The sequence below is a fragment of the Xiphophorus hellerii genome, chromosome 16 (genome assembly GCF_003331165.1).
Source record: "Xiphophorus hellerii strain 12219 chromosome 16, Xiphophorus_hellerii-4.1, whole genome shotgun sequence".
NCBI lineage: Eukaryota > Metazoa > Chordata > Actinopteri > Cyprinodontiformes > Poeciliidae > Xiphophorus > Xiphophorus hellerii.
The window spans coordinates 12039980-12051049 of NC_045687.1; positions in this window are offsets into that span (position 1 = coordinate 12039980).

An 11070-nucleotide genomic window follows, 5' to 3' on the forward strand; every position below is an offset into this window, starting at 1 on the left:
CAGCGTTAGATCTGCAAGAGTGGGCACAGCTCGCTTTTTTTTTTTGTTAACATATGTTCAAAAGAAATGATTCCATTCCATATTCTGCAGAAAAAAACCTTACTCCTGCCTTGTCCTCCTCTCATTGAGAAAGCAACAAGCACTGAAGCATTGAAAACAAAAGAATCAGAGCTCAGCTATGTTTTCTTTTTCTTTTTTACAAGTAACTTGGATGAAAACATGTATGAGGAACAAGCCAAGAAGCAAAGAAACAGCCGTGGTTTTCTGGCTGAACTCTCTGTGTCTCCCAGCTCAAAACCTAAACCAAAGTCCAGGACTGCAGGGCATGTACAGGCCATGGTGAACTCACTCTCCTCATTCGCATTTTCTTTTTTGTCATTCACAGAGCCAAGAACTTTGTTTGTTTTTAAATTCCTAGAGAAGTGAAGTCTTTGTATTTGATTAAAAGCGGTTATTGACAAAAAAAAAATCCTAATTTTAGACTGTAACATCCCATATGTCGCAGTGCAAGCATATTCCAACCACAAAATGTTGCTCAAAAAAATCATGTGTGGCCAAATAGCAAACAAAAAGTCCCACTTGATTAACTTTGGGGAATATACTTGGATAAATTTGGAAGTACAGTATATCATCTTACTAGGATGGAACAGACTCAGTGGCAGTACAGGCAGTGCAGAATTTTGTCATTTGGTCTTGTTATGTCAAATGGCTGTGTTGGCATGAACTGCAATAGTTGGTCCCATTCTCTTATCTTCTTGTAGTTTTTAAGAGTATTTTGTGGACAAAAAAAAAGCAATAATATTTTTTTTCTGTTTCTTGCTTGTTTTAGGACCTCCACACAATGAAACTGCAGAAAGGGATCCTGCTGGTTCTGACAGCAGAACCAGTGCTACAGAATTCTGGAAAGGAAAGGTTCAAAGGCACGTAGCTTACAACATTCTGCTGGTGCACCCAAAGGAAGTTATAACAGCCAAGTGCAGCAGTTAAACCTTTCAACACTATTTTATCTGGCAAGCTCTCTATTCTCACCATTCACAGCTGGGAAGTTTCTAGTTCAGACCCTGGAGACCTCAGGTTAACCTCAAAGGAGAACAGTGTTTCTGCCCATAATGATATCCCAGTTAAAAATATTTAACACTTATTCTCTTCTGAAAGCAGTTCCACAGATTATACTTATTTTCACACTGGCAAATAATTGAACTCAAACCCTTGTCATCTCTTCTGCTGATATCGTTACAGCGCGAGCAGAGAAGGTGGTACAGAGAAGGGAAAAAATGGGAGGGCAGCTATTATTGGAACACTCCGCAAGTTCTGCATGCTGGAGAATGTGCAGAGGTGGAGAGGGGGGGATTAAAGAGAGTAAATATTATTCTTTCTAAGGACTGCTTTGAATTAGAACAGAACACCAAATTTAAAGCTGCGGGGATTGGATGAGATCATTTATGGGATAAGACTGCAATAAAAAGGGGAGGAAATGTTTGCTGAACTGGGTAGAAATGAAAACAGGTACACATTAGTGAGAGGAAAAACATAAAGGGAAATAGAAATGATTTGGTTTTAGGTTAGTGCAAGGGCAACATCATTTCAAGCAATTTTCAAAGACTACGGCTAGCAAGTTGCTGGAATTTAAATCCTTTAAAGGTCAAAAAACAAATATGTAGTCAAAAAAATCATGGAATGTTCACAAACTAGATTTCTTTTTTTTTTACCACCTTACGGTTGCAAGAACCATTTTGCGTTTGCAAGAATGATGTGTTTTATGTTGTTGTTTCCATCACTCCTTCAAATGACCCCTTATGTTTATGGTTGAAAAAAAATTATACATTTTTTAATTGGCTGAGATAAAGACTGTTGACATGTTGGCAACATGTCAACAGTATGTTGCATGTTATGATGCACATATCCATTTCCCAAAGTACAGTGAACCCTCACTATAATGCGGCTCACCTTTCACGGCCTCGCTGTTTTGTGGATTTTTTGTGCAGCTTTTTTTCACAGTGCATTGTGTTCTGCGTCCTGATTGGCTAAACAGTCTCCACGCTTCTTCTCTACCTGTGTGTCACTAACATTATGGTATTTAAATATACGTAATACAGCTTGGCAAATTTTGGCAAATATTTACCCAGAATGAAAAAGACCGACAACAACTACCGACAACTATGTTCTCTCGAAAAAACACACCTGCACCACAGGCTTCAGAAGAAAAAGACACTACACAGCAGAGTCAGGCCGCAGCATCACAGTCAGAGTCACAATTTATCCTACTGTACTTTGTATTGATGATTAAAATGATTATTTTACTGTAGTTATTTGTAAGAAAGCATTCTATTTGTTAAGAAAATGATTGTGCCTGAAAACAGGTTGTGTTCTTTGGTTTCAGTGTAGTATATTTAATTATGCTGTATAATAATTGTAAAAAATAAAGGTAACTACTTCACGGATTTCGCCTATCACTGGCTCTTTTCGGAACGCAACCCCCGTGAAAAACGAGGGTTCACTGTACTCCCATTAGCCATCTTGATGGAAGACTTACACACATTCAGCTATAGTCACAGAAGTAAAGAAGGACAACTGGTCGCATGGTCAGACGCAGAGAGGACAATGTGCAGGGCTTAGAGGGACGGTTGACTTTGTAGCTATCTTTATGTGACTCTGAAGGTTCAGGTTAGAGTTCATCTCTACACCCAGATTTCAGGCCTGACCACTAGTTTCTAGCTGTAATTACTGAAGTTGGGTACCGACTTCAGAGCATTCCTCTTGAGATCCAAAGATAATAACTTCTGTTAAGTTTTTTTTCTGTTCAGCCAGAGAAAGTTATGCCTCATCCGTGCATTAATTTGTTCTAAGCATTGTTCAGTGCATGGATGGGTTCAGAGCCACCTGATGACATCGTAATGTAGGGCTGGGTTTTATCTGTGTAGTTATGGTAACTAATCTTAATTTTGTTGTTATAACCTGAGCTAGTGGGAACATATAGATACTGAATAGGAGGGGTCCTAGGATTAAGCCTTGGGGTACCCCGTATGTGACTTTTGCTGCTTCGATGAGAAGTTTCCTATTGAAACAACAAAATCCATGTTCTTTATATAAGAGTAGAACTAACTGAGTACTGGATCAGAGACTCCTACCCAACTCTCAGATATGCACCTTTGCAGTGCAAAAAACAGTAAAGCAAAAAACAGTAAAGCAAAACTAATTACAAACACATTAATGGATACACCCCATTTGATTAGAAGAACTGCTCTCCAGCATGAATTCTTTGTAATTATTACAACATTACCTGTAATTATTACAATGCATTTTTAATGAGGTTCACCATATGTTTCTTCTCTGCAATGTTGGATAACCATTGAAAAAGGTGTGCAAGTTTATTTTGCCTTGCTTTGATTCGCTATAGTACATTTATCTCTCATTTCCCTGCTATTTCTTATTTCATCGTCTCTCATCACCAGTGTCAGCACATGTTGCAATCCAAAAGTTTTAGACCCAACTCCCATTGTAACACTCTCATCCAAAACCATCACAGAAATCCCATTGTTCTCTAACGTGCCGCACTAACCCACTACATGTAGGCTCCTAATTATAGATATTAACTCACTGTGCCTTGCAAACAAATTCATACCCTTGAATATTTTCACATCACACCATTACAGCAGCAACTGGAAGTTTATTTGCTAGGACAATGAAAGTAAGTATAACTGTGAGGTGGAAGAAAATAGACTTCACTTTCAAAGTAATGTTGACAAAAATCTGAAAGTATAGACTGGCATTCTTCCACTTTAATCTGGTACCTCACAATGCTGCCACCAGTTGCCTCTGGGAGTCAGCACAGTAATAAAATGAGGAAGCTGTTCTGCACAGACTTCTGGAAATGCTTCAAACGCTTGTTGAACAAGATTAGTTCAGAAACTACATTGAGACAAAAAAACACACAGGTCAGGATTTTTTATCTGAAAATGGAAAGGCTAAATACACAAATGTACTGTAGATCTACCAAGACATAGCCAACCAAGTATGACAAGTATTAACTAGAGAAGCAGCCGACAGCAGCCAATAATAGCTCTGAGGGGATAAAATGAATTTTTTAGCCTATAAGCAAAACAGTAAGTGTGCTGGAAATCTAACTCTGAGCAAAACATCTCTAAGATAAAAAAAAAACACACACAAAAAAACTGTGGTGGCAGCATCATGCAGAGGAAATGTCTTCCTTCAGAAGGAACAAAATAAGGTAAGAGTTGATGAAAAGATGCATGAAACTGTGAAGAAGAAAACTTATTAAGGAGTACAACAGATGATCAAAGTCTATGAATACTTTGAAAGATGCTGTAAAGCTTTACTAGTGAATCGTAAATGCTAATTGGCTTATACTAGTATACGTAGAGCTTTATCAAGTGCAGAGGATCCCAAAGCCCTTCACAGTCAGAAGTGTCTGACTAACTGAAGGAGTAAAAAGTCTTCATGTCACGATTTCGATCATGGCATGTAATGGTAGCACAGTCTATAGTGACGTACACTTACCCCCTGGTGTATTACTTGTAATACGTAGTCTAAACAAGCACAAATGCTAAGCATTCTTGAAACATTACCACTGTGTATTAATATCCCTTTCATGCATAGTGGTCACTACAGTGGACAGCTATCTAAAAGCCATTTTCTTGTGCTTCCTGTGGATTTTTATGTTATAAATGCACACAGACCACTGAAGTGGACACTAATGCATCATAAAATATACCATCAACTACTGGCCATCAGCTGCAAATGCAAGAAATTAGTTTTGTTAAATACAATATGGCCGACAGACAAAAAAGCATGAGAACCGACCCGGTCCCTCCTTCTACTGTAGACGACTCTTGCAAGTAAAAAAAATATTGTGACATCAGAGAACCCCTAAGGAACAATACTACTGATGTATTTTTCAAATAACAACTTTGTATTTGGACAAAATTACAATTGATCACATAAAAATAAAAAAAATAAAAAAAAATTATTTTTACAAAAAAATGTTCCTACCTTTTTTATGCCTTAAGAAAAGAATTTTAAAAAATGGAAAAAAAATTCTGACACAAAGGATCATAATTCATGCATCAGAGGGATATGTTTCATAAACACAAAGCAAACAGCCAAAGGTCATAATCACATAATTTTGATCTTCTCTGTGTTGTTTGTATTTAGTTACCTATTGATAGTGACCCTAACCCATCATAACTCTTGTAACCTTTGCAACACAGATGTAAGTAATACCTTCTCTAATCATTTACTCTCTGCCAAGCACTTGACCTATCCCTCTTCTCTAATACCCCAGTGACCTGTGAAGCTCTGTCCTGCCTTCTGCCCCCTGCACTTCCCACCCTCAAATGCCCTCCCTAGCACCTTTGCCCCATGGCCTGGCCTCATTCATCCAGCCAACCCTTCTCCGGCCAGAAGAGCTGAAGGCCCTCTTTGTATGGCGCTCCCTGGGAGATATTAACCCCCGTCTCCGTGCTCCCACCAAACAAAGGAAGTACTTACTAACTGCTAAAGCCTTAACAAACAGTGCCTTTCAAATGAACCCTGCTCTGAGCAGTGAAGAGGAGGGGAGAAAAGTTTGAAACTTTGCTTGTTTTGCAGGGTACAGAAAACTCAGCTGGGTTGGACTCCTTATCTTTTAGAGTTGACTCTCAGCATGTCAGGTTCCTGCTTTGGCTTCAATGCTTTCCAGTGAAATAAGGATGGAAGAAGCCTTAGCTACACATAGCACAGCTCTCAGTAGGAGCAAAAACTTAAAATACTTTAAAAAAGAATTTGCCTCTTATAGATGCCTCCTTTTTTACTTTAACTTTTACATGTGTTATATCATCAAAAAGATCTACATAACAGAACCTGAAAAACTTAAAGCTACAAATGATAGGTTCATTTACTAACCCTCCAGTAATCTTAAGAGGGGGTCAACTGGACCCCTGTGAGCTTCCCCGTTGTCCGACCATGACATCTGCCATGCTCTTCCTGTGCGTCACCTTAACCCTTAAGAGGGTTAAGGTAAAAAGGGACCCAGAGTGATCTGGCCTGATGTAAAAATATAAATGCCCCCTCCATCAAATTATGAACTAACTGGGGATAATAAAAAATGTTTTGGTTCAGCTTCACTGGCCCCATCCAGGCCTGAAAACCTCAAGACCCATAGAATTAAGAAATTACTTTAATAGAGCCCATCTGGCAACAGGAAGTAGGCTAAAGAACTCAAAAAGTCACATAACAGACGTCAATAGCTCTCTTAATGATCCAAGTAACATGACTTAATGGACTGTAGATGCTCCAGGAACACAGTAGTCAGCCCTGCCCTTCTTGCTGTCCAGTGATTACACCATACAGACTCAACCCAACCCACCCATCCATCCGTCCGTCCGTCCGTCCGTCCGTCCCTAGTGGGTTCAGGAGGGGTGCTGGTTGCCTATCTCCAGCTAATGTTTCAGGTGAGAGGCGGGGTCACTCTGGACAGGTCTCCGGTCTGTCACAGGGCAGAGCCCTCATAATTTGGAAAATACTTTTCATTAGACTTGACAAAGATTGAGTAATCGGGCCACAGTGACAGTTGGAGGAGTCAAAGTGAGGCTTTTATGCCTAAAAACAGTGTACCATCAGCCAAACCTGGTGGTACTGGTGCAATTTACAAAGTGGATAAATTACTAAAAAAAAGGAGTAACTCCAAATTCCTCAACTTTGCTAAAAATAATGACTTGATATTCTACATTTGGATATTCAGTATTTGCTTGATGATTTTGAGGATGGCTTTTGACAAAATTTTATGTTTATTGCTTGTTTCATAACTGTGTACGGTATTATGCTTTTATTGTGATAAACACTTTGAACTGCAGTGTTGTAATGTGCTACACAAAAAGACTTGACTTGGTTCGACTAGATTCTATCTGTGCACATCCCTGCTCAGGAGATCTTTCTTTTTTTATTACAATTTTCTTTGAGATCATTTTGAACTATTCCATCATGGGGGGAAAAAAATGGTTCTAAATATCAAGGCCAAGTTTAGTTAGATTCTTGATTGAGATGGGTGTATGTACACTTCTGATCAACACTGTAATTAACATAGCTGAATAGAAAAATCTAAAATCTTGTACTTTTGAATGAACTGAAAGGAATATGTTTCTCGACTAAGGAGGAAAAGCCTTGTGATTACCCCAGAGGAGTGGCTAGGGAGAAGGAAGTCTGGGCCTCTCTGCTGGCTGCTTTGGGGACCCAATCCCACCACCAAATGAACGTTTGCCTTAGATCTCCAACAACTTTATTCTGAGTCAGGATAGACTGGTACTGTATGTCTTATATATCATAAGCAAATATATAATGTTATTTAACACTGGTAGACAGGAAGTCTCCTTTGTGTTGACATAGGAAAACGTTTGTTGGTTTTGTTCAAAACCACTTATTAATGCTGTAAAAGCAAACTCACAAAACTCAGCACGCCCAAGTTGAAAGAGTCTATTGAAGTAAAGCTGATCACATGTGCAACTTTACACGTGTATTTTTGAGATGCGCTTTTAATGTTTACTTGGGGTTGGGGGTAAATCAACCAGTGAAGGTTTTATCTTAAAACAGGCAAAGAGGGGGACTGTTTTTACTGCTGGTGAAAGATTTTACAGAAGAGAGGATGATTGTGGAATATTAAAACAGTGCCAATCTAAGATTGTATGGTCACACATGAGCTGTTTATGTCAGAATTTAGTTGTGCTACAGGTCAACAACCTCTAAACTTGATTTAATATGTTGTTCTGCAACACTTTTACAATCTGACTGTAAAAGCCAGTGCAGTAAAGAGTTGTTAAATGTCGTTACTGCCATTGTTGATGTGATAATCACAGTGACCACAGAGACCTAAATTTCTTACTTTTTCTAACTCACTGCTATGTTTGCATTACCTTTGTCTATGTCTGTCTTGTTCTTAATATTTGGGATTTTACTTATGTGTGGTGTAACTAATCATCCAGGAGTTGCTGCTCCCCAGAGTCACACAGTAAAAAAAATAGCTATTTGGATAAGGCTGTCATTAGGAGCTTTTTTTTGTTCTGTTTAACACTACATATCTACATTTGACAAGGATATACATTTACTTTGTAGGCAGAGCATAACCAAAGAAGGGCCAAACCCAAATTGCGTAAACAAGATAATGTTACTGATGCACTGTAAGTGATCTAAAACACACAGGTCTGTTTGTTCGTAATATAAGCTTATCAAAAGATGATGCAGATAATTTGTTCCTTGTAAGGTACTTTTATTCATTTATTTATTTTTAAGGCCGAATAAAAATATGATTTTTTTTTCCTACTGTCTAAACTTGGTTGGCTTTAAGTTAATTAGATTTACCTAAATTTTCTATTTGTTTAATGCCAGAAAACTTGGTGAGAATGTTTTTTAGACATTTTTTGTTTCTTTCTTTAAGTTCAGAAGTTTACATACGTTTGGTCGCTATCCAGAATAATTGACTTCTTCTTGGGTCAAGAATGTATATGTACATGTTTTGAATAGCGACCCCACATCAGATGAGCTTTAACTTCCTTATATGCTCTCTCTGATGGAACAAAACTCTTGTAAGCGTTCATATTCTTCCATGTCTAAGTCAACATTCTTCTACTTATCCATGTTACAATAACCCCACAGCTCAAAGGACAATGTGAGCAGGGAGCAGAGCGTACTGGCTCACGTCCGGCTTACAAAAATCATCTTCCCACATCTGAGCTGTCTGCCAGTGAATAAGGCTTTGTCTGCAGAGGAATGAGATCCATATCTCCCATTTGCTGTTGCTAATGTCAACACTAATCAGAAGCAGATGAGAATGGAAGTTTGCATTGACTGTGTGAGGGGTTTACTTTGGGTCAAGGCATGGATGATTTTGCTGGAAATAGTTTGTCATCATCTGGGTTTTTCCAATATGGCAATAAACTTCTAAAATTAAATTATGAAAAAAAAGAAGTTCTTTCATGTTCTTTATTCTGGTATTGAGGAAATATAAATATTTTTGGTAATCCTAACTGCCCTTAAATAGGAAAACTTCCATTTGATTTAATATCAGACATTACGCAAAAAAAGTGTTCTGTATCTTTTATGCAGTGTATATGAACATTGTTTTGTCAATTGTAGCAAAAAACACTTTTACACACAGGACTGCATCACAGTAATTGGTAACCTATACAACCTGTTTAGGCTGCAGTGAATCTTTCCTTTTAGACGTGTGCAGAAAAGACTTTGTATGAGCAGGATTGTAGGTGGCAACTTTGTAAGGTTCATGAGGACAGCAAAAAGGGATTATTTGTCATAATGCTAAAATTAGCTTTAAGTAAAATCATCTACCACCTTGTTTCAGAAGAGACACGCAATAGGTTTTTGTCTAGTATAATAATCATGCGAGCTTGAGTCCAAAGTGAATTGCTCTATTGTATAGAGAGTACAGAGGTTAATACTGATGTTGTTCATCTTGTGTCACTACTAGCAACCCCCACAGTGTACACAGTTCAGCTAAATCTGAAAGGCAAACTGATGGTGTAAGAAATAAAACAAAACTTGAGTTGTGAGCAATTACGTAAAACAAACAAAAAGTTGTTGACACTAAAACAGGTAAATCTAATTCTTGAAAAATAATGTCAGTCTAACATAACAAGCAGCAGGTAAAATATTCTCTTTTCATATACCCTGGGAATGTGCAATGTACAATTTATGGGTTTGTGAGAAATAATGTTTGAACATTTGTGTGGATGGTAACAACCTGTAGTATTGACTGCCCGGCTCTTCCATCACTGTTTCAAGTTTTAACAAGTAAATGTTCCACAGCATCAGAACTTCTTTGCTGTAGACCCACCACTTTGTCATCTGGATGAAAGAATTCTAGGTGCCAGTCCTTAAGTAAGCCCATCTGGGTTCAAATGTGTTGCCAGAGAGAGAGTCATAACCAAAACATGGCAGTCTCTTACTTGCAGGTGTATATGTAGACTGACTACTTGAAGCTGTAAATAATCCATCTTGCAAACCAGGGAACAAACATTTGTTGGAAAAAAAGCACTGATGCATTGATGTAGAAGTTTCCAGTGGCTGTAAGCTATGTCAAGCAAATGACTCAAGTGCCCAGCCTCAGTTTCAAAACACCTCACAAAAAAATGTGTACTAACTATTCTACTGCATTCAAAAAATTCAAAAACAAAAAGTTTTCTATAAATGACACTGCCATCCTCGATCTGTGTCCAAGAAATCTGTTCAGCTCAATTAAATAGTTCCAAAAATCAAATGTTTTGAGATTCAGATGCAAATGTGACAAATACCGCCGTGTTAATGAACTCTCTCTATCCATTGAAGCTCTCAAATTTGTGATCCCAGCACTAACTTGCATATGTTATTCAGTGCACATTTTCGGGGAAAGGTAAGTTCTCACACTAACTCCATGTTGTTGTGGTGTAGGGCGACCAGCTCTGTAAAAGCCGACGCACGGCCTATAGGGTCAGCCTTGAGTTTTGGCGTTGAAAGTAAAAGTTTGTAATCAGTGGGAAGTTGCTCTTAAAAAGCAACTTTGTGATGCTTCACAAACCATGCTGCTTCCAAACGTCTCATGGCCACATTCACCCAGTACAAAGGATCTCTGTTCGTTTTGGCCTCTCTCAGTATCCCTTTGTGAACTTAGTCAGCAAGCCCTTAGCACTGGAATGCCTGTTCTCAGGGTGAGGAGGTAAAATGCTAACTGAGGGACAAAGTTGTAAGCATACGCTTTCCCACGGATTTCTCAAAGACAGTCACATTTGGACATGTTCTGGAGACCAAAAAACAGGTGCACCCCATCTACTTCCAATCCTCAGCCCTCACAGCTTCTAAAGTTTATTATTGGAATCACCTTACCCTAGATCGGCAAAAAGTTTAAAAGAGAGCAACTACCTGAGAGAATGACAGGTGATATAAAAAGAGTGAGAGCCTGTGAGCTTCAGACAGTCTCCTCACCAGTAGAGACTGTATGAGCGGAATGAATGTAGCTCTTTGTGCTGGGCAGACTGTGGCCTCCAATGTATGTGTGTGTGAAAAAGAAAGCGAGACCAAGGCGGCCCAGGC